Source organism: Rissa tridactyla, chromosome 2 (genome assembly GCF_028500815.1).
Source record: "Rissa tridactyla isolate bRisTri1 chromosome 2, bRisTri1.patW.cur.20221130, whole genome shotgun sequence".
Taxonomy (NCBI): domain Eukaryota; kingdom Metazoa; phylum Chordata; class Aves; order Charadriiformes; family Laridae; genus Rissa; species Rissa tridactyla.
Window position 1 is genome coordinate 41,202,198 of NC_071467.1, and position 24,937 is coordinate 41,227,134.

Consider the following 24,937-nt stretch of genomic DNA (forward strand, 5'->3'; position numbering starts at 1 on the left):
TTCAGTTCTAGTATGTTAAGTCCATTGTTAAATTCTGGTTCATTAAAGGAAGTCTCATGGACCTTGACAGATCCAAGGGAAAAGACAAACAATTTGTCTTGAAATACTGGAAATACTGAAGGACTCACTAACTTGCTCTTTTTAGAAAAACCTACACTTTTCTTTTAGTTTTGTTTTCCGAAGTTCTTCATTTTCAAAAACAAGTGAAGGGATACCAGGCAGAGATATGCTGAAAGATAAGGGACTTGCACCTTCCCAATTGATGCACACTTGATAAGAAAAGAACGGATCACGATGTGTAAGTGTAACACACTTACACCAGTCTTTGCATCCCAGATCATTAGCTGTACAGTCAGGATGACTTTCTGCCCATTTCTTGAAAAAACATGGGAATTCAGTGTACTTCGTCTAGTGAGTATCCCAGTAAAATAAAGGCTTGTAGAGACAAGAAGTAGAGCTTTCCACAGATCATTCTCTTTGAATACATGTAGGATAATAAAAGAATTCTATGACATCCTATGACATCCTCTGTAGCTGAGAAAGAAAGTAAGGAGAGATGGCTGACAGGAAAGCAAGTAAAGGCTATGAACTGGCGAGGTCAATCAGCGACTATCTTCTGCATTGAGCTGTTCTGATCCCTTTTTGAAAATTAATGTGTTCAGTGATATGAGAGAGTTGCAGAAATATATCCATGTATCTCCTCAACCTCTCTTCTCCCCTATCTTAAAGGAAACTCAAGATAAGGTGTAATTGACACAGTCAGTCATAGGAAAAATAGTGCAAAATGTCAGATTTAGAAACTTATATCAGGGCCTGTTTTACTAATATCTGGACCCTTAATTTTTCAGATAAACTATTCTCTTTGTGAGAAGTAACTCTAGATAAAGCAAAAGAAACTGCAACTTAGCTTTGAACTCAACTCACAAAAATCTAGCACCTGTGCCTACCTAATCATTCCAATTCTTGAAGGGCCACCTTCAGGAATTATTGTCAATTAATGAGGTTGCTTGCCTCTAAAATGCCAGACAGAAGAGACAGGCAGCGTATCCAACCAATTCAAGCACTTAGGAGGACAATGCTGCAATAATGGCAGGGGAACTGGATCATCTTTAAGGTCCCTTCCAACCCAAGCCATTCTATGATTCCATGATTCTATGAATTCTTGGTGTAGTCTTCTTCAAGAAAGGTTCCCCATCAAACCAAAAAAAAAATCCCTTAATACTTCCAGTCTCGCTGCTTGACACCAAAAATACACCCTACACATAAATAATTTGAGCCTTTCTGCTTGAGATTTTCTATTGCCTTATAGGTATTATAAAGTGGGATCAGTCCAAATTGTCCTGGAGTTTCTCAGTTTGAAAGGATCTGCTGCAAGCTAACATGAACTGCTTTATTTTGCAGCTTCAAGCTGTGAGTTGCCATACGTAGCCACTTGGCAAATCCTACTGGCACCTTTCACTGCAAAATCCCCATGATCAACGGGATCCTGTTTCTAAAACCAGTCCCAATACAGGAAATTTGCCACCACTTCAGAGAAACATCAGTTGTTAACCCCACCCCCTGGGCTGGTTTTGAAGATCTTTAAATAAAACAACATTACCTTGGCTGAAGTAAAAATTGATGAATGTCTCCAAGCACCTTTCACTAAGTTTATGTTCTGGATTTACATTACAGAGTGCACTTTGATTAAAAGAATTATCGGACCCAACCTTAAGGCTGCTATGGGAAAGTTTTGAAGGAAAGAATAGAAATTCGCAGTTTGGGTATCATTATGAAATGAAAGACTTACTTAGACAAAGGTAACATATAAAGTCTTTTCCATACTTGTACACATTAATAGTATTTCTGCCATAAGGATTTGGGGAAATGTTTAATATTGCTTTTTAGGATCACAGGTTCCTCCCCACCCCAGTCTCTTCTTAAACTGTCTATAAACTGTCTTAAACTGTCTGGAATTTTTCCAGTTACACAATGAGCTTTTTGTAGGATAATGTTTATTCTTAACAGACAATTATTGTCAGAGGCCTGTGCAATTCCTTAGTAACCACAAAGACATTCTGTGGCAAAGAATCTAGCCATTTCTGTATTTGTTTATAGCTTCTGAGTATAAATACAAACAAAACAGCAAAGAATCAGTAAGAATGAAAGCAACAGCAGAAATAATATTTAGTGAAATTGCAGGTGAAAAGTGGGGGCAGAAAAAATTCATCTATCAATACTTTGCAGGAGATTGCCTTACTGAATCTGTCTGGTTCCATAAATACCAGAAATACAGAGACATATTTGGTTTCTTCTTTTCTGCTTTTGTTTCATGCTCTATGCCCTCATTCAGCACATATTTACTTACCTTAAGTTGAGCAGTTACATTGCTCTGTTGATCAAAAATATGTCAAGAAGTCATAAAGTATTCTGATAAAACCTTTTCATATTATGAAAGTATCTTCCAATTTATTTATCTTTTAATATTGTTTTTTTTTTCAAATGACACATACATTCACTAGAAGGTGGGATGGAAAATGAGAAGCCAGGGTACATCTGCTTTATAACAGTAATTTTCATTGAAGAAGAAAAACTTACCTCTTTGCCTCTTGTCTCCAGGAAAGCAATTGACAAATTTTATTGCCTAACGGATTTCATAGAGGATGCTGTTTAGAGCAAAGAGAGTATACCTGAGTACTTATAAGTGTGATCCTAACAGATAGCTAGCAAAGTCACCTACCAAACGACCTTATGTGTAACTCTCTAGCTCGTCTAGGCTATCAATATTAAATTTTTGTTTGTATTGTGCACATTGAACTTCACAGATATTTTCCAATTTCAAAAACCGTAAGGAAATTCTTAACCACCTGAAATTTCACAAATACTGTTTTGTCACCCTTGATGGGAAAAACTGACCTTTTCATTATCACTGCACAAGCCTCTCCCTTGTCAGCAAACAAAAATTCATTATCTGTTAGTAACTTAGGGCCTACGGCACAGACACAGGACTACTACTAACTCTTCTGTCTTGCTCCTGCATCCAGCCCAGGTCAAGCTTAAAATGTGACTGTTAAATTCTTTTGCACAAAGACCACATCTTTTTTTGTGTAAATAGTCATGACAAATCAGTTAGGACAAATAATAGCAGAGGAGGCAAGAAAAGGCAGATATGAAGTATTAATTAATCAATTAATTAATTTTATTCCTTCTGGTTAAATTTCTGCTAGCAGTGATTGCATACTCACCTGGAATTTGTTATATTATTTAGCAGTGGAAGTTAGGCTTCCCACTCTGTCAGTGGCTCACACAAAGAAGAGCAAAGGCCTAAGAAATGCCTCCTCATCAGCTATTTTTTTTCTCAGGCTATTGCTAATTTATAAGTTAAAATTATAATGTTTGCATTCCTTCTTCTGGGGTTTCCAGTCTGTGAGGCCAAAACTGATGTCAAGTCATAGGCAAGTGTACCAGCAGGAGAGAAGAATGAGAGTTTTTGGGTTTGCAGCCATCATGTGGAGCAGGAGACCACAGCCAGGCGCGCGTGGGGGAGGTGCACGCTGGGTGTCCCTAATGAACGACACGAGAGATTTAGACAGTGATAATCCCAATGGAGGCTCCACCTGAAGGCACAGCTACTGAGATAAGCAGTCGAAAGGGACAAAAGGACATGAGGCAGTAAGACGCTCAAAGCACAGGCAGTAGCACCCTGAACGAATATCTAGTTTCAGAAAATTTAGAACAAAGGCAGGGGTTTATGACCTGATGCAAAGCCCATTAAAGTCAATGGAAAGATGCCTATCTGGAAGCATTTGAAAACCCTAGACGACATTAAGAAATGGGAAGGCTCTGGGGTTCCTAAAAATAAAAGAGCAACACCCGTAACTTAATGTACCTTACTGTTGGCAATAAACATGAAGAGGTTCCACTGAGAATGTTGATGTAGAAATTAACACAGGTTGAACGACAGTACCTTATCCAAGTCTGAGATGGAAACCTGAGGACAGTCATGAGAAAAAAGATATTTCACTTGAAGATCATTATGCATTTTTCACTCTTAGCTTGTCCCAATGACTCATAAAGCAGTAAATTCAATACTGGCAGAAATTCAGTACAAGGTGAATGCTGAGCCATATTGGATCTGACACAGTTTTACTGTTTCACCGACAGAGTAGTCTGTGGCTTTTGTGCTTTAAAGCCTGATATTTGCATTTGGTGGACAACTTCAAATTGCTACGGTTATTTGTATGGTGGGTAATTTTCTCTTTTGTTTTGTGGCTAGTTTTCCATTGTTGTTTTTGTTTTTTTTTAAGTTTGGTTTCTTTTCCCTATGGTAATGGGGCTTGACAGCATGATTCCCTCTTGGGGAAATTGGACATATGTAGCTTTTAATTTCTTCTGGAGAAAGAAGCAGCTAAATTAAAGGTAGCAGGATGTTTCTCGCAAAAAGACAAATTTTCTACCCAGCTTGAGTTGTGGCTCAAGTTGAGTAATTTTGTGGGAGAAAGCATGCTCCCTACTGGGGAAAAATTGACAGTGGCTCAGCACATTCCCAGTGAGCATGTCATTTTACTGCAGTTTCCCTAAACCTTGATTCCACGCATAGTAGAGTCACTGTGGAGTTGCAAGAGGATTCATGTAAGAGGGAAAGTCCCAGTCATTCCAACGAGAATGTTTGGGTGAATAGTTCATGATTTGGCCTTCAAATAACAGTGAGTTTTAGGTGAAGGCCTCAGTGAAAATCTGTGTTTGATTACAGGGTATCTCTTAACCTCTTGTGTGGCCATCAATAAGGTTCCTTATTTCCCTATGTCTCAGTTACCTATCAGCAATACTTCTTTCTCTCACAGAAGTGTTCTGAAGAGTTCATTAATATTTGTGAAGTATTTAAATGAAGAACTTACTGAAGTAGAAATAATTCAGGGCTGGGCACTTGGGTGCACACTATTATTCCCAGCACAAAACAAAACAAAACAACTCCCTAATTGATTCAGAGTGTTGAGGAAATGTTCTTCCATGTTACCCAGACGGCAAAAAATCCCAATGTATACAAAATATCAATAGGACAAGCAATCGTGCTTGAAGCAGAAACTTTGACGCTCTGCCTCAACTTAACTAGAACCAGCTGCTCGTGCATGAACAGTAGTAAAACACTTGAAAAAACACAAAGTAGAGCTCATACACAAACCCAGGTGACAAGTAAGTATCAGAGACTTCACTTCATTACAAAGTGACAATAAGTTTATCAGACATGCTCAAGAACAGACAAACAGGTCCAATTAAAAAAAAAAATCCTCAGCAAGTCTGACCCTGCAATTACTGAAGTAACAGTTAACTGCAGCTTAAACGATAGTCTGAAGAGCACGCAGCTTTCTGGGAGACTTATTTTTCTTGGAAACGAGACTTATGAATTTGATCATTTGTACCTGCAACTGGTACTTCATAAGATAATGTTCCCAATGTATTGCAGAACCAACATGGCTGGCCCAATTATCCGGCTAGACTAAGATCCCTTTGCAAATTTGGTTTACAGTCAGTTTGAAAAGATGTACAGTACATTACCAGAGGGAAAAGCAAGAGATTTGAATTTTAATGTAGTGCTCAAAATTTTGATGTGTTTATTACTATTTTCCCTTAGATTGTCTTCAGTGTTTTAAATCTTCAGCCTTGAATTTACAAAAATCCCCAAAAACATATATGTGGAGGTGAGGCAGCAGTCAATGAATATAACAGAAAAAGTATTTTAAGTTTTAGGTGGATACTCTTGAGATGCAAGTGGCAAGCGGGCTCGAATGAAATGAATACGGAATCTGAATCACATACAATTTACCTCAAGATTCCAGCAATATTGTCAATGTTCTCTGGTACATTTGATTTCAAGTATTATGTTTTATATTTCATTATTCTATCACATTAGAAGTTACTCTACAATTAATACGAACTGATTACTTTGTCTAATGAGTCATTGTTTACCATTGTAGACTATTAGTTTAGCTTAGGGTCTTGAGCCTAAAAGCACAATTTTTGCAAAACACTTAAGGCAATCATAAGTCCATAGAAGCCTTCTGTATAACCTATTTTACTGACAAACAATTACATTTTAGATTGAAGAGGTGAAATGATTAAGAATATTTGACTTAGTTGCCATGACAGCATGCATTTTTCATCAGGCAGAGTGTAATTACTACAATTTCAATGATGTAAAATCAAGAAAGATGATAACAAACAGCAGAACCATGGAGATATTGCCATTGCAACCAGGTTGCCATGGCAACAGTGATAATAATCTCAGTGATAGATGTTTTCTCTTGCTCTTTCCATTTTGTACGGTTATAACATTCAGAGCCAGTTTTTACCACAGCTTTTTATAGTTTATTAGACTGTCAAAATAGTTTATGAGATGTTGTTGCAAAGGAAATGACTGAGTTCCGCAGCCTAATAAAAATGCCAAATACTCTGTTTACATACTGCTCCAGCATTTAACAAACATTAAAAAATTGTATGAAAAATGATTTGATATTGTATCTGTATTAATCAATTTCCAAGGCATAAGCTCTGTCACTGAAGGTCAAATGAATACCTTCCAAGCATTACTTTTAGAGAGCCCCTTTAAAGTTTATTCTTGACACCAGGCTGCCAACTCCTTTTACCTGAGCTGTTGCAAAACATGCAGCTCACTGGAAATGCTTCATAAGACCAGTAGATACTTAGCTACAAAAATCATGTTAATGATTTACATAATGTAGGAACATTTAAGAACTTCATAGCAAAAAAGTGGTCAATGCAGATTAAAGAATACTTTTTTACCATAAGTCTACCATAGACATGAGATAGCACAAAAAAATGTAAGATAATGTGTGCATGTTTTTTATGTATATGTATACATACACATATACACAAATTATTGTATGCATTTACTATTTTATGCAGTATGTTTGTAGTATGCATAAGAAGAGAGAGAACAAATAACTTCTTCACAATATTACCTCCTATAATACAGAGGTATCAGGAGGCATTGATTAGTAAGTAGAGGAAGCATTGTTATTTACTTCTGAAGCAGAAATAAAACCCCTTTTTATAGTTTTAAAGACTGACTTTATAAATATGAAATAATTCTTTAGGGAGCAATGTAATTTTTAATGGGAATTTTTAGAATTTTTGCAAAGGAAATATTTAAACATCCTTGTTTATTTTTCCCTATCTTTTTCTCCCTAAGCTTAGCAACAGTCACCGTCCATTATTAGTAAAAGACATACTCTGAGAAACAAGCACATTTTAAATCTGAATATTAGATACAAGAAATTATTTTTTTCCTTCACTGAAGTTACCCTAGATTTATGTGCATAACTGAAAGAACTGCAGCTTTTCCTACCATCCAGTTTGGCCAGCTGCCTTATACATTTGCTCAGCCCTGAGACCTTCAGTAGAGAACAAAACCCGGAGAGAGAAAGGGAGGGATTCCTGAAATGTCATGCTTAAACAGGTGGGTAATGGGGCAGGAAGATTCAGAAAGAGCATGAATGATTATGCACTGCTTTGAGGTATTAATGTGGATTTGAGGACCGACAGGGGGGACTATTGCCATAATACCAAGAAGGTGGTGACCGATGGCATCAGTTCCAGTCCTGCTGTTCCTCAAAACAGTTGTGTCAAGGAGCACAGCTCCTTTGTCATATGGTCCTGACTCTGCTCATCCCATAACACAGAGGCAAATGTGCATACTGTAATTCTTCCATGAAAATGAATAAATTTCCAGTTTAGAGAACTGCTAACAGGTCCTAAAGTTTTTCTTAAGTGTTGCAGGCAACCGTAACCCACAGTTACAAGTCACAGTTCAATCTAGGTTATCGTTCTTGAAAATAAAATAAAATAAAGCAAAAGTACTGAAAAAAGCCTGAAGTACTGAAGTACATATAGTTTGTTAATAGAACACTACTAAATATTACTGACGGCTTATTCCTTCGGTATTTATACTTTTGATAAACTAGAAGTTTTTAAATTTTAACTTATGCTTGCGGAAAAAATAAATTAATAGATATCTATCTACCCCGAACCAAACAAGAATTTAAATGTGTATGCCTCATTATGGTTAATGGGTAACATACGTTTACATTGTCTATGTTGCTTGGAAAATTTTTCTTTGTTGTATATGTTAAACGTCTATACAGTTATGTATGTGTGGGTGAGAGAGATGAAGAGAAGGAAGTCTGGTCTCCGAGAAGATCCACTGTAAAAGTTGATGAATGATATGTAGCAGCCAAGATTACGTAATCATGGACAAAATCAGAGATGTTTTAAGACATAATAACTTTGTTGACACTACAGAGCTGATCCTAACAGTACACTTGGTAAAATCTCTTTAGTTTAATTTCATCAGATTCTGAGAGTGGAGTGCTTATTTTTTTATACGAAAATGGCTTGTGCTGTGAGAATGAGGTCCTGGTATTCAAATGTAATTTCTTTCTCTCAATTTCACATCATTATGCTTAAATATAGTCCCTTACAATTAAATAATTTGGTATAAAATCTTGTTAAGATCAAATATTTATAGTTCTATCTTCATTTTTATTTACAGTTTCACTAAACTATATATACTAAGAGACTCCGTCAGTTTAATAGGAACATGGTTTTCCCTAAATGTCCTTTTGCTTTGTATTCTTATTCATACCAAATTCCACAAAAAAAAACCCATAACTGAAAGAAATTCAGAGGAAAAGAATCTGATTGGAAGGGGGAGTCGAGAGAAACCGTTAGAGTACTTTAAGCTACTTTAATTCTTTATTTGAAACTAAGCAGTTTTCAGGATGGTGGCATTTCTTTAAATAAGCTTTTCTTCCTAAGGATATCCATCCCTTCAGCCAGCTCACCATTTCTGTTGCTGTTCTTTAAAACTCTTTCCAGATTCACAGTATCTTTTTTTGATAATGTGCAGCCAAAAAAAAACCCCACCATGCAACAGTCTAACTGGGATGACATAGGAGCTGTACAGATACTGTTACTTGCCTCCTCCACCATATGATGTCTTTGTGCATGCAACCTAAAATTGCACTGCCCTTTTTCTGGCAGCTGTTACACATTGCAAATTGATGAATACTTTGCTGTCCACAGTTAATCCCATGTGTTCCTTGCACCATTATTACTTCCCAGGTTTGTCTCCTTCATCAAGCGAACATCCTTGCATTGTGTCTGCCAAATACTATATACATTATGCCAAATTTAATTTTTCTTTTTTGTTTATACAGTTACAGAACACAGTCCTTTTCATCTGTTTTTCCTTGGCCTCCGAGGTGTTTAAACTTCTTCCAGTCTTTGAATTCCACTAATAAACCTGGCTACTAATGACTTAACAAAAATTATAAATAACTTCCACTGACCATCAATCCTGCTTGCGTCTCGCTAGACTTTCTCCAACTCAGTGCATTCCATTTATCATTACTTTGTGTTTATTGTTTTTTTGGTCACTCTTCAGATCTCAGATCAGTCTTTCTTTTCCAGTTTAACTACACTCTCAATTCTTATTTGTATCAAATGCTAGGTACAAATGCTAGCTATCACTCATCCACCAATTTTGCAATTTGAAGGAAAGAATGAAAGCAAAAAAAAGAAAAAGAAGTCATTCATCTGGAAAGCCATATGCTTGAGACTCGCCTAGTTTTTAAAGTCTAATTTCTTATGCATTGGTATTATGTTGGAGATTCTCATATCTTTTGTTTGGAATATATGTAAAATTTCCACTAATTGTAATGAACATTAATTATGGCCTTTAAGGGTCCATCTCTGCTTTCTGACATGGCACTCAGCACATACTGCCAATCATTCTATAGATAGCTTATTGTAAGGGACGTCCTTGGAGATTTTAAATGGTGAGGGGGCCCTTTGCTGGTTTTCCAGACAACATGTGAATTGCACTAACTTGAATAAACAAAAGGAAATTTAAATACAGAAACAGGAATTACAGCTTTGCAACTATATTTTGTGCACTTAATTGATAATCCAGAGATGCTCTGTAAACTCTAAGTGCGTAGATAGTAAAATGGATTGATAGCCTACAAAAGAAGCTGGAAGAGATTTGCCAAGAACGACCTGGCTGCCAGGGAATGGGCGAGCCCTCTTCCCCCACCCCTCAGTTTTTGGTGCTGATTGTCAGTTTTGGAGTAGACATGAAACAATTCCTCTTGCTTGGTGGTGTTTGAAAGCACGTGTTGCTTTCAAATGGAATCATATTATAGAGTATGGGATTATCACTCCCCATTTCCCTTGAAAAGGCGAACCAATTCCCTTCTTCGAACAGAGTAAATGCAGGTGCCTGCAAAGCTAGCATAAACCACTGAAAAAGAATTGTATCCACACCAAAATGATGATACAAATTTGAAAGTATGGCCTCTGGTCTGAGCTGCTGGTACCCTGGAAGACTCCATCCTTGCCTGTGATAGCCCTTCAGAAATGCTTCAGAAATGTCATTTTGCAGAATATCTCCCTCCTACATAACACCGTGCAGGAGAGATGCTGTTTTGTCCAGGGCAGTAAGGGATCCCCTGGACTTGGTCCCATGCTGACAACTGATACACCTTGAGGCACTTTAATCTGCTGGCTGCGTGCCAACACCTTCCTCGATCTAAATGCAGGACACATCTGCTTCTGGGTGGGTAAGTGACAAAAACCTGAGTCGCCGCAATCGAGTAAGATAGTGTTGCTAAAGAGCTTATAATGGAATTTCTTTTTAGAGAGAATTTCATCAATAATTAAAGGTCCCACCTGCCCACTGTCCCTTCTTTTAATTATACCTGATGTCTCTTGTCCCACAAAATGCTGATATATGGAACCACTGCTTGTCCCTTAATTTCAAGATTAATTAATTGTTGCCATTGTGTGCAATCTCATTACGAACACTGTAGAAAAAAAAATCATAACTAAGTATGGGTAGGAATTCTAAAATGTTATAGGTGAAGTTCTCAGCTGATGTTTAGAACAGCATTATTCAGCAAAGCGTCATTGATGTCACCGACGACAACAGCAATAATTACTTTGGAACAATATGCAGACCGAGTACATTCAGAAACAAGGATTCAATATGTTGTTATGTGTTTCAAAGCCCGAGCAGATGCTTTGCTATCATTTTCCTAGATGAAATTCTTCTTCCCACCTGTCCTTTTTCCTGCACCACTTAAAACACATGAAGGGTGGATGCTGGCATGAATGATAGAAAGACCTAGTGATGACCCTCTGCACCTGAGAGAATTTTCCTCCGAACAATATTTGGATGACTTTTAAAACAGATGTGCAAACCTTAAAACCCTCATCCCAATTGCCCGAGACGTAGAAGAAAAACGAATTAAAATACAGATTGAAAATGGCTTTTGATATTAAAAATCATTTTCTGAGGAACATTTTAGAGCAATTTTCTGTCTTATGCATTTTATCTTGCCATTTTCCCATTGACTATTATTTCCCTTGCTCTCATGTGGATATACCCTGAATAACATTCTGGAGGATATTAAGCCATGCAACAGTAAGAAAAAGCTCAAGGAAACTACTGCATCTTAGTCTGCCTCTCATTCTACTTTAGATTTACATGTCCATGGTATTTAATTTTCAGGGATCCTAGCTCAAATTTCTTCTTCCAACTTATACAAACTTTCTGTGCTTTCCATCCGGTAACCTCTATAAAATCACGCATACCACTGCTAGTTGCCAGCATTTTTTCCAGACACCCTGTCTTTACTTGTTAATGTTTCTGGATTATTTTTTTTTTTGCCCTTTGCCTTTCTACCAGAGAAAAGGAAATGCATTTAATGATACAGCCCACAGAAAGTCCTCCGCTTTAGAATTAAATGCAGTCTGTTCCCTTTTGTGATCCTAAAAACCCTGAATGTCTTGATCAGATCTTTCAGTTATGCAATATGCACATTTTTTTGTAACATTAAAAATACAAATCCCATGTTCAAGCAGATCTAGCTGAACTGTTCTTTTAAAAGACCTCAAATTATTAAAACTGCTTGCTGTGCATTTTTATAGGAAGGTTTTAAATTTTCCATTACTGGTTTTGCAAATGATATATCTCTTAAAACTCTATAACGTAGCATGATAGCTTTGGTATGATTTGATGTGTTTTTCACTATCACAGGTTACCTAGGAGAACGCACATATTGCAAAGTCTAAATTACTTTTATTTCAAATGATGTAAAACAACAAAGAAAGAACAAATGGATATCATACAGGACAGAGCAATCAGCCTTTTAGTAGCACTGCATGAATCCCATTTGAATTTATTTCAGTGGCTGTTTTTCCTGTTGCTGCTATACATGCATTTAGAGATTACTTGTGCTGTGTGCCAGTAGACCATGGACGTAAGTATGCCAAGGGCATCTAGGGAGTAATTCTCAGTGATCATACACCCTTTATCTCAACAATCTAGGATTTCTATGGCGTCTTGTATTCTCATCCTGGATGCTTCTGCGGGGAAAAGTGAGCACTTCTGTACTTCCTAACTAGGACCCGCAGCTGACTGGGCAGTCATCTCTGCCCAGTTTCCACAGCCTGCTTCAGCGCAGGTACACTGAGGAAAAGGATGTAATGAATAGCAGATGAGAAAAAAGAGAGATGAGAAGAAAGAGAAGAAAAAAATGGGCACGCACCTTTCTGATAGAGTCATTTGCAACATAGCACATGCTACAGAAATACTGTAGAAGTAATCAGTGGGCCATGCAACCTCTGAGTTGCAGGGATGCAAATTGCTGTGACTATTGCTGGTCCCTGGATATTTCTGGAAGACAAAACATTTCTGAAACGATCCTGAACACTTCTTCTGCCTCTCAGACACTCAAAAGTCTGTACTCATGCAACTGAACTGTACACACTGAAGCACCCAAATCAGTATTTTCCTACCTTTAGGCTGCCACTAGAGAAAATGGAGTCAGATGAATACATCCAGGAAGCAATTCAGACTCAACCTCAGACTTAAACTGTAATTTTAAAGGTCTTGATCTTTCTTTAGATAGAAGGTTGGATGAAACCATACTAGGTAGTTTGATTATTTGGTATTTGCTTGTTGAGTGGGTTTTTTTGGGGGGGGGCTGGTTTGTTTTGTTGGGTTTTTTTTTGCTTCTGTCTGCAGTCTGGATAAGCACTGTTACTGAGGAAACACTTTGGTACACGTTTGCTTCCAGATTTTTTCATAACTTAAAGTCTCAGACACTCTGTAGGCACAGAGAAGTTGAAATATCAGCACTGCCTGAGGAGCAAACCATTGCAATATAAGGGAAAAAGGCTAAAAAGGTTCATCAAAGGAGCGCCTGTTAGAAGCAAGACTTGCAAAACTATACTATATGCAAACATTTTGCCTCACAGTCATATCTCCTTACCCAAGCATGATGGATAAGAAACCATCGTTCCTCATCACGGTCATAGCATCTTTCTGTTCTCACAACCTGTTCCTTTGTCATTCACGCTTCCTAGTGTAAGCTCTCTCTTAAGTTGTGCTTAAGACTTTGCCCACAATGATCCTAAATTATTTGAGCTGGAGAAGGATCAGCTGTCTTCAAAACTGCTAATGATTTTGTAAACACTTTTATGTTATTTGCTTGAAGGTGGAACTATCTGACTTCAGCTTTGAAGACATTTGCTCGTGATAAATTAAAATAATGCACCTAAAGGGCCTCTTCATTAAAGCACTGGAGAGTAAAAACTCCATTTAAGTGACATGTTTGACTCTCCCTCTCTTTTAAAGCTTCTATTTGTTGCTGATCTCTTCCCAACTCCCACTGTTTATCCTACTAAACAAGGTATAGAGATAAAACCATATTCCACTCCATAGGCTTTTTCTAAGATTTCCACAGGCAGCAGGAGGTAAACAGAAGAGTCAGATAAAAAGAATTACAATAGGATGTTATTTATGCATTAGAATATGTGGAAGAACGGGGGAACAAGAAGAATACACTTAAAAAAAATGAAAATTGAGTTTGACAAGAAATACATGATTCTTTAAATGCTTTTACCAATCTAAATGTTGGAGATAAGCTCCCCTTTCAAAGAAAAATGATACTTAGAAACATTTTTTCTTTCACAATAAAATAAAATAACCTGTGGGAGGTGAAAATTTACTGTGGAAAAGCAGGACTCAGAGTTTGTGAGACACTATCCCACTCAGGTGAGGAAGAGGAAAGGAGTTTATCAGACACAAGGTGGGGGGAAGAATGTAGAAGCTTCATCACACAAATGTCATGGAATCATAGAATGAATTGGGTTGGAAGGGACCTTTAAAGGTCATCTAATCCAAATATTGCAGTTTCCATAATGATGTTCCACAGCTTTCTGAAATTCATGGAAAAAGCTTCTGTCCTCTTCCCAAGGCCACATCTCCACATTATGACTTTACAATCTAGTTTGTCAACCTAAGGCACTAGAATTTATAAAATGGGATGATATTCAAAAGTCATCAGCAAGAAAGAGGGTCTAAATTTTATGTGCTCTTACGTTATTTTACTTTATTCAATTGTAGCTCCTCAGACTTTCCCAGTTAGCCAAATCCTCTCCATGGGTTCAAGGAGGGCCTTTTGCCACCTCCCCAAGTCGCTTATAATTCTTTTTCACCTTTTCTAAGCCACTCAGTACCAAGATGAAAACCACTCAGTGTTGTCTTTTTTAGCAAAACGGTTTTCAAAAAGTCCAATTCAAAGCAGAGTTTATTGGCAAATTAACAGTTTCTGAAAATTTTACTTTGCAGAGTTTTTCTATATATTATCAATTGTTCCATTTACAACAAGCAAGTGCTCAGATCCTAGAAAAGGAGTACTCAAGTTAGTAAACCCCCCAGTCTGACAAAAACAGAACTGTTTTTCCAAAGGAACAAAATAAGATTATTTAGATTGTTTTTCTTCTGGATGGATTATAAAGAGGTTGCTGTTGGACTTGCCAGCATTCAGAATACGTTGAAGCACACGTGTGCTTGTTTGGAAGATGAGCTTAGATGTCTGTGTCTTTTCCACTTGCCTCTACCTACTTGATCTGTCTTTGTGGAGCTGTTGCTCTGTTTCCTTCAAGGCTGCTCAGGACTCTTCCTCAAAGAGCCCTGGTGCCACTTGCTGAATTCCTAAGAAGCTACAGAGACCCAGGCACAGACACCCACTTGTTTTAGGGTCTTCCTCGGATCCCACAGTTCAGGTAAGGGTATTCACAGTCAGAAAAGTTTTAAACAAAACTTGCACCTATTTGCATCTCCAAATGAGTTTGAAAAACTGAGTGCACATTGTAGGAGAATACAGGCTTGATCTGACTGCATGACTCCTCCTCCAGTATCCCACTCCCTGGCACACAGCTCTTCTCAGGAACATGTTAAGATGTTAAGACCTTGAATCTTAAGGTCTGAAATCCATTACAGCTTTCTTCTGGTTGGGTATTGTTACATATTATTTTGTGCTGTTATAATTCCTGCAAAATGGCTTTGGCACTCTGTTGGCCTGACTTCAAGGATTCCTGCTGTTCGGTGGGGTAGAGAAGCCAGTAGCTGTATGTCTTTGCCTTGTCTTGCCCATAAAAGCTTGCATCATAACACCACGTTAGAAGAAGAAGAGACGTCAGAGTATTTTGATAAGGAAAGTAACTGAGTGAGTTTCTTAAGTAAGTAATGGCTTGCGTTTTTTCCCCTTGTTGGCTATACGTAATATGGGTGTGTTCTGTCATAGAAAGTGCCACCTAAAAATTAGAAATGGACATAAATAACTAGTGTTATATATCTGCCTGGAACTGCAGTTATGACCCAGAATATAGGACTGGTACAGTTACTGAGAGAACGTGGGACAATTAATGTTTAAGTAATGTCTACTGAAATTAATCATCGCACCATTTAAAAGTAATTTTTATGTAGTGATCCATTTATGTATGATTTGAAACTTCTTCAGAGTAAAGATGAGCTTTACAATTAACATTCAGCCATATTAAGAATCAAAGTTTCTTGGTTTATGGAACTTCTGGAGAATTAGTTCTTTAAAACATAAGACTGCTCTGCTCCCTCCTCCTCCTTCCCCCTCCCCCCCCCCCCTTCTATTTAGCAGAGATGAGTTTTTTCAAAGTCAGACATTTGTCTGATTTTGATACCTTCATGTTTTTCTTGAATCTAAAATTCTGCTGTGGGAATCCTGGTCTCTGTGAGACCAGTGGGGAAAAACATCCTCCTGTTCCCGGCAGCTCAGATTTCATATGATGTCTTCTGCCATGATGCAGCTTTTTAATATAAACAAGTAAATGCCTTGTTAAGTAAATGAAGGAGAAGTTAACCAATTATAAAAACCCTATTGCCAGCATTAACAATTTTTTTATTTATTTTATTTTATTTCAGTATTAGATTACATATGAGAAGCTTATTAAAAGAACATTACATTTGCAAAGTCAATTTCTGGAAAGTTGCTCAGTGCCAGGGCGAGGGCTGCACAAACAGATTCAGTCATAAGTAATACTACGTTTTAATGCTGCTTTAACTGAGAAATGTTTATAACTATTGGAATTCCAAGTCCTGTGCAATCTTGTTTTATGCAGGCCTATTTCTCTATAGGTGCAACTTCAAAATCTCAGGAATTATTCAAGTGCTTACAGTTTCTAGCCTGAATTTAAATACTTTCCTAGAGTGATGGCTATGCCTTAGTTCCTTGACAAAAAAAAATGATAATGCCATTTTTTTACTGTAATTTTCCTTTCTTTTCATACATCGTTTATTGAAACTGCAAACTGTGTGGCAAGGACTGTGTTTTATTGGGTAGGTGCAGGTTTTCTAGTAACGTGGTACCCATAATTCGGGAGACGCTTCTAGGTACTGCTATAATATGGATGAATGAATAAAGAGCAACTTCTTACAGCAACAGAATTTTTCAAGATAAGGAAAATATGTCTTGGACCTCAAGAACTATGCTCCAATTCATACAGCTATGTGGCGCATGTTTAAGGATCTGATGACTTTTTAAAGACTTTTCTAGAAGTCACTAGGTACATAACAGACCTGAAGGTCTACTTACTGCACTAACGGACGAGGCTGCCATCAACATTTACTGTTAACAGCGTTATAAAGTCTACTTCTGTGTGAAACCTCATAAGCCAGAGACTTAATCAAAGCAATGCAATTGTACTAAACAACTATTCATTATTTTAATTTAGTTGGAAATATCTCAAAAGCCAGTAATGACAGACTGCATGCCTTTTTATGCTAAAATAAATTGTTGGATATTTCGCTGTATTTCTCTGCATTTACTTTTGTAAAAAATAGGATTTCCGTGCAAAACTTAAAAACAAATTAAAATCTAGGACAGATTCAATGAGCAATTTAATTATCAATGTTCTGTTCAACTAATTGTTTCATGGAGACAGTGTGCTCGATAAGAGGAGACTGCAAACAAAGGAGTACACAAATAGCAGTGTAAATACATTCTACCAGATCAGCACCTTGTCCGGATTTTTGGCAGTTAATTCAGATTTTATTCAAAGTGGATCCCTTTGCAAATTCTGAGAACCAGAATTAGGCATGAAACACTTCTCTAAAAATTCAGAGAGGGAAATATTTGTGTTTAACAGACATTTTTGAAATGTTTGTAACACTACTTTTTCTAGAACAGTCCAGAGGAAGAAGATAATCACCTGAGAACTTGCCTAGAAATAAGGTCTTTTGAGTTCATTTCTCTTTGCACGGTGCCTGAACGAGGATGTGAAACACATGAACAGGTCGGGTCCCTGGTCCTTTCTGGGCACGTGCCTGCGGACCCAGCTCCTGGTTGGTTTGAGCAGCTAAACAAGCAAGCAAGGAAAGTGCTCAAGAGTTAAGGTATCTTTCCTGAGCCACTCTGTGTCTGACAAAATACAGACTTTGACAAAACCTGTTTGAGGGCATTAGCAGATGAGAGCCTATAAGCCATCACTGGAACTGTTTGACCTAATTCTGCCACCAGATGAGAGAATCAAACAAAAGAACAAACTTCCTCTGAGATTGCTTCATTGAAAGCACCAGAGGGATAGGACAGATACACTTCCTGGGGAGAAGGTAAAGGCCTGATAAGGCTGGGAGGACCTGTGCGACAGAGAAGAAGGAATCCTTCAGCATTTTTACAACATGAGAAGTGTTGATTTCTTTAAAAGCAATATCTCCTGCGAAAAACTTGTCGGTAGCCAATTTTCTGCTTGGTAAAAAGAACAGGAAAAGTTTGAAATTGTCAAAATATCCCATCTGAATTATTTATAAAGATTTTTTTGTTGTTGTTGTTAAAAAGCTAGCTTTAATTCACACTTTAGACAGCTCAAAGGAGAAAGAAAAAATATAAAAATCCAAGTGATTTTTTTTAAGTACACGGCAAAACACTTTCAGTGATATGACGCAGGAAGGTGGGGTTTCTATTGTTTTCATTCACAGAAATATTGAGTATTCTTCTTTATTTTATCCCTAATGAGCTTGGAAAAACATTTGGCCTCGTGAATTCTCACAGGATCAGAAAATTCCTTGTCCTAGAAACCTGCAGAATAGAAGACAGACAGGCAGAGGATGCTCTGTGAGAGAAGGCAGTGATATTTTTCAGTGTCAGAGTTTATTTGTAACAAGGCAGTAGATATGATAACAGTTGTATTTATTGGGCTTTCAGGCAGAGAGATAGATGTAGTAGTTACGGTAGATACAGGTAGTTATCACATTATTTTCCAACTTTTACAAAAATAGGATATATTTTATAGAGCTTACTTTACAAAGAGAACATAGAAAATACGATTCATACCCTGAAGAATTGGGACATTCATTTCAAAACACACTGAACAGGAAATTTTACATAAAGTAGCTCCGAGAGTTCAATCTCAAAGCAGCCTTGAGTGTTTTTGTTTGCTTGTTTGCACGTACTATTGGAAGGGAGGTTTTCATCATCATCTTCTTTCTCAGGCTGGCAGTCACTGACAAAGCACCACGGAAGGGTTTGTTAGGGGGGATTTGCCTCACAGGGACGCATGCTGGTAAGAAAACAAGGGAATGAGCACATACAAGGCTGCACAGCCCTAATCCCTCAATCCTAAAACCGAAAAAAAAAAACAAAAACAGAAAGGACTGAAACAAGTTATTTTTCTAGGAAAGGAAGAGGAGAGAAGAAGGCAGGACATGGGGCACACTGCATAGGTGCTACTGGGGGATGCTATTTAGGAGCCAGAAAGCTACATTTATTCTTCTGCTCCTCCCCCACCCTTCACTGGAGCGGCTTTTCGTACAACCGTTTTCTTGAACTATAAAATCCCATACTCTTCTTATCCCCAAGAACATTATTTAATCAACTCTTTACAGCAACAAACGCATACATTCCTTCAGTATAATTCAAACAGACATTTTGTAATCCAAAACACACCAGAAATAAGACTGCCTGTTCCCTTGCATTCAGGAGTCATCTTTTGTGTAATTATGAAGAAAAACTGCTGGGAACAAATTGAAAAATGTAATAACTGGTTTGCTGCCCATGATTTACACGAAGGGTACCCTGACAGCACAACAGCATTACTAATTATGATGATCCAAATCAAATTCCCTTTGAGGCTGGTCTCTATCTCACTTCACCCAACTGTAAGAGAGATATCTAAGAAAATCACCTATTACTTGTCACTTCAGAGCAACCGCAGCCAGTATCCAACATTGGGCTAGTGGTATCTCTCTGACAACCTCCCAGGCTACACAAATTGTTGGTGAGCACCACGTTAATTCAGTCTGTCATCAGCTCTCCATTCTACCACTGTAATTCAAAAAGATGGAGTACCTGTGATCTCTTACAGGAAAACACTACTCTGGGAAAGCATCTCTCCAGGTAGATGTTATAAACTCTCATGCAGTCTCCCTTCCGGATCTGCTGTAATTGACAGGTGCTGTGACGAGCGTGCAGGAGCCCTCCCACCTCCAGTAAAATTGAGCCCCCGTTACCAATGCGCACACCCAAAACATGGCAGCAAAGCTTGCGCTGGTACGGGGATGCTATTCAAAGCCACATCAGGCCTGTTGCCAGGGCAGTGAGAGCAGTGACTGCCCACTTCAGCTCGCAGCTCTGACATTGTCTCTCAAGACCATTTGCTCCTCTGATTTCTCACTCCAGCCCATCCTCTCTGGAGTGCTTGCAGAACATATCCTTTATCCACTGCCCCTCAACATACTCACTTTAGGCTCAATACTCAAGCCTAGGAATAGGAACACTCGAGAATAGGAACACTATTCACAAGAAGAATTTATTTTTAAAGAATAAAGGTTGCAAGACTGGGCCCAGGATGTTTGCTTCTGATCTAGGGGATTGCTAAGCACGCACAGCGCTGCAGACATTTGCCAGCTGACAAATCATGGACTCAGGGTATGTTCATGCCAAAGTGTCACAAAATTACCATTATTCTAGAATAAGATTTCTTTTTTTTCCAGGTTATTTCTTATCCATACATTTTTATCATATCTATGCAATGCAAAGTAACAGGATGACTAGCATTTGAGGAAAAATACACTATTTTCAGACCAGATACCAGCTGTCAAGTTAGATAGAGAATACTGCATCAGAGATTTTACAGCCCAGTTCACAAAAATTTTATGTGTCTGTAATTCATGTTTTTGTATGAAATAGTTGTTTGAATATGCCTTGCACGGCGTGCCCAGTACGTACATGCATAAAGACCAGTCAAGGATTGTCTTGGGTCAAATGCATTCTAAAAAGAACTACATGATGATAAAATGCCCATTATTGCACTGGTGAAAATCTCTATGCAAGTTCTTAAATGGATTTAACTGGATTTCTCCTATTTATTAAAAAAACAAGGCACACGCGCACATGCACGCACATAAACACACTTTTTTTTTTCCTGAAGTTCCCCAGAGAGAAGTGAAGTGGAACAGATGACAGAAAAGTTAATCAATTTTAAGACTCTCAGATCTTAGGACCAGATCTTTTTGTTTCTCCCATGTTGTCTCTGGGACTCTCCAGGTCAAAGACCCTCACCTAACAAGCTTCTCTATTAAGACCCAGACCCAGACTAATCTCTGTGGCAAGTTTTAGGAAGCTGTTGTTTAAGGTAGCGCAGAGTTATTTCTCAGTCAAACTGATGAAGAAGCAGCTAGCACAAAACCAAAGATGCCAACCTCAGAAAACTTCGATCACTTTCCATTTTTTTTGGTGGGAAAACATTCACATTATAACATCCAAATATGCAACAGGCCCTGATCCAGGAAATTATATATTACTTCCACTGACCCCTAAGGTTAGATGAGTCCTTGAATTCACATCACAGATAGGTTGAACTTAATATCACAAAGGCATTTTGAATGCGGTGGACAGGAAGTAAATTAATAATAGAGTTTTTATGCTGAATGTGATCTTTTTACTATAACTGTAGCATATACTCAGAGCTACAATAAAACTGCTGTACCAACCTATTTTTTTCATTTGCAACTGAATAATATTAATCTCATCTGAAAAGTAATGGTTCTAACAAAACTGACTGTAGTGCAAGCAGTCAGCATTTTCAAGCCTAGCAGTTCCCAGAAGCACTGTACTTTGGAAGCAATCTTTGTAGAAAAAGATCAAAAATGCAGAGATATCTTCCCAGTTCTGATAAAGGTAGGGCTAACAGATTTTGCAGGTGTTGATCACCTACCAGCTCAGCTTCACTGAACATAAAACTGTAAACTTGCATTCAGGTAAACTTGAGACTGGCATCTCAAAAAGCCAGTCAACTTCTTAGGCATTGATATGTCTATGTGCATTTTAATTTCAGTCCCTCCGGCACGCAAATACTCCTTTAGTAGATCCATTCAAGTCTCTGTGTCACTGCCATGGGCCAGCTTTTGTCCCCCAGAAACTTTGCTTTTTGGCCCAATATCCTTGAATTTTCAGTCAGCTGCTCAGAAAAATCAACTTGCCATTCAACCCTCAGTTATGCAATCAAGAAATATCAGCCTGATTAGAAAATATTGCATGAAAGACTAATGAAAACCTATTTCTGGGAAAAGATATACTGTTTATTGTAATGTTAAGGTTGTATACCCATAATAACATTTTTGCTTTTTAAAAGTTTATTTTTAATTTGGGTAGCTGTACAAGATAAAGTGAGACAACCGGCAATTTATTAATTTATTCTTGATAGAGGTAACTCAGCTCACACAGCCACAGTGTGTAAATGGAGGCAGCCACATGCTCAAACCTGCTGAGCGCTAAGAATTGTGAGTCCAGTCCAGCAAAACACACTGTTTTGCCCTGGAAGAGGAGGCCTACTGACTACTGTGAGAACATGCATGTGTTTAAAGTGCTTTCCTGGAGAGCAGCCACGCTGCTTAGCATCTTACAGGAGTAACATTCTCCTCTCTTCAGGAAGAGAATGACAGACAAAAGCTTCTTAGTATGAATCTTAATATTAGCTGGTGTCAAATCGGAGCAGCCCCACTGGTATGAACCGTTCTCCTGATTTTTTTTTTTACCAGATGAGGGACGAGCTCATTGAATCAGCCCACTTCATGCTAAAAATCTACCCGTCTCTAAGCTCAGCTAATTGAATGCAGTATACTCTGTGCATTTTTTCTCTCTCTTTCCCTTTCTTTCTTTCTTTTTTTTTTTTTCCTGCTTTGGCAAAGTACCCTTATTATTTTGTATCCTAAAGCATTAGAGGCTAATAAAGAGAGCAAATGGAGAAGGAGATGGAAAAGGAGTTTGTTTGTACTTCACTCTCCATTGGCCCATTATGTTTAAATCCATTATGTAGTTTACCTGATGCTGTGTTCAGAGCAACTGAATGCTGTAGTTCTTTGTAACACTGACATTTTCTTAACACAATTTGAATTTAAACCGTTTATTAGTCCAGAGAAGGCTGAGCACAAAACAATAGTAGCTCTGGGAGAGTAATTATTTCTGTTCCATTGTCTGGGATGTTAGAGCTTTTGATTAGTTACACTATACAGTACTTAACAGCTAACCAGCCTCACCATGGTTAACAATACATAAGATTTTCCCTGTCCCAGCAGCACTCCAAGTACTCCTGAAATGTTGGCTCTGTCTTTAATCTTGTTATTCACAAATACCTCTAATTTTCTGGGGCGTGTGTGAAAACTACTGTACTGCCAGCAGCATAGAACACCATGCGGCAGGCTCTGTTGGGAAGGGATCTCTGTAAAATGGATGCATGAAGCTGTGGGTTGTAAGCCATTAAGCTTTCTCAGTACGCTTCTAATGAGCTTATGATCGCCTCACAAAATGACTGTTTTTACTGCAGCCTAGTAAATTACAGTATGTAGAAATTAAATCAGTGGGACCCAATGCAAGCTGTTCCTCATCAGGTTCAACACTTCTTTTAAGAAGTGAAAAATTATGAAATACTAGAACAGCTATATGTTTCAGTCATGTCATATGCTGGAAGTGTAGTGTACTTAGCTAATTTCTACAATTATCTGTATAACACTTCTCTTTGTGTCCCACAGAAACCAAGTACTTCCTCTCTTGTGCTGTTCCTTCATGTTTCAAAATTGGTGTTGCAACGCATGTGAATAATAAATTTGTCACAGCTGTTAAAAGTTAAATGCCAACAAAATAGCTCTCTGAGGCCTTGATCCTTCTCCCATGGAGGCCAGTGGCAAAATCCCAACTGATTTTTTTTGATCACTTGTAACCTTCTGTATTACATTAAAACCGCTTTTCATATATTACCTCCTTGGCAGGCACAGGGCACCATTAAAAACGCTCATAGATGGTATTTCTACATCTTCACATATTGCCTCAATTCTTTCTTCCATCGGTTTTATTTTGGTGTGACCTGGGTGGATTAGCTCCTGGTGTTCATCACTCCAAGTGACACCACTATGAAAGAAACCTTTTGGGGAACTGGTGTATATATTCCATGAAAACATGTCTCTCTCTCTATTTCTTTCTCCGGCTTTCTCTCTACCTCTCTTTTCATACTGTGGCATCTGAGCAACATTAATTACAGTTTGCTAAACAGTATGAACTGTTTTAAAATTACTATTTAATCATCACTGGAACTGGAATTGACTTGGCCCGGCCAATTTACCTCACCTGAAGACAGCTTTGTGTATATTTTTAACTGAGCAGTCCATGGCATCAAGACATAAATTCCTCAGAAAGTGTCTTAAGGTAAGTGGTGACATTAATACTCTATAAATATGATGTACGGTTGTTAAGACTGTGCAGAAAGCATTCTGCAAGATGACTTTTACTACAGGGACTTGAGGCTGGGTAATAACCACCAGACGTCCTGCAGGAAGTGGTACATTGCAGCCAAACTCATGATTCAGAAAGATTTTCCGAAGTGTGGCCCCCAGAGCATTTCCCAGGCCCTGGGGCCGGGGCTGTGCTTCCGCTCTGTCCCAGTGTACACAGGCAGGCAGACTGGCTGCAGGACTTCTCACTGCTCCCTCCTTCAACATCATCCCCTGGTTTCAGAGAGGTCTTCCATCTGGTCACACCTGTGCACTCACACCTGTGCACTCACAGCTCTGTGACAGTTTCATTGGTTTGGCTGCGTACGGAGAGGGCAGAGGGAAACTGGGTGAGTTTTGAGCAGAAGCCTCATCCTCAGGAAGTCCTATGTGTGTGCCTGAATTCCTACTGAAGATTATAAAAATCAGCAAATATCCCCAAACAAAAAGTTTTACGGGTATTAGTGACCATTTTTGATGATAGCATGAGGTCGTGAGGTTGTGGAACAAGGGCAGCATTAGCAAATTCAAGCATCTGACAGGCAGTAACAGATCCCTTTACTTACCTGAAGTCATGAAATTTCAACACTCATAAGGAGAATAATGTTTTTTGCCTTCCAGTTTCCAAGTCTTCTGCTTTCCATTTTCAAGCTCTAGAGTTAGAACTCACCTTTAAAAAGCTGACATATTCACATTCTTCACAGAATCACAGAATGGTAGGGGTTGGAAGGGACCTTTGGAGATCATCTAGTCTAACCCCTTGCTAAAGCAGGTTCACCTACAGCAGGTTGGACA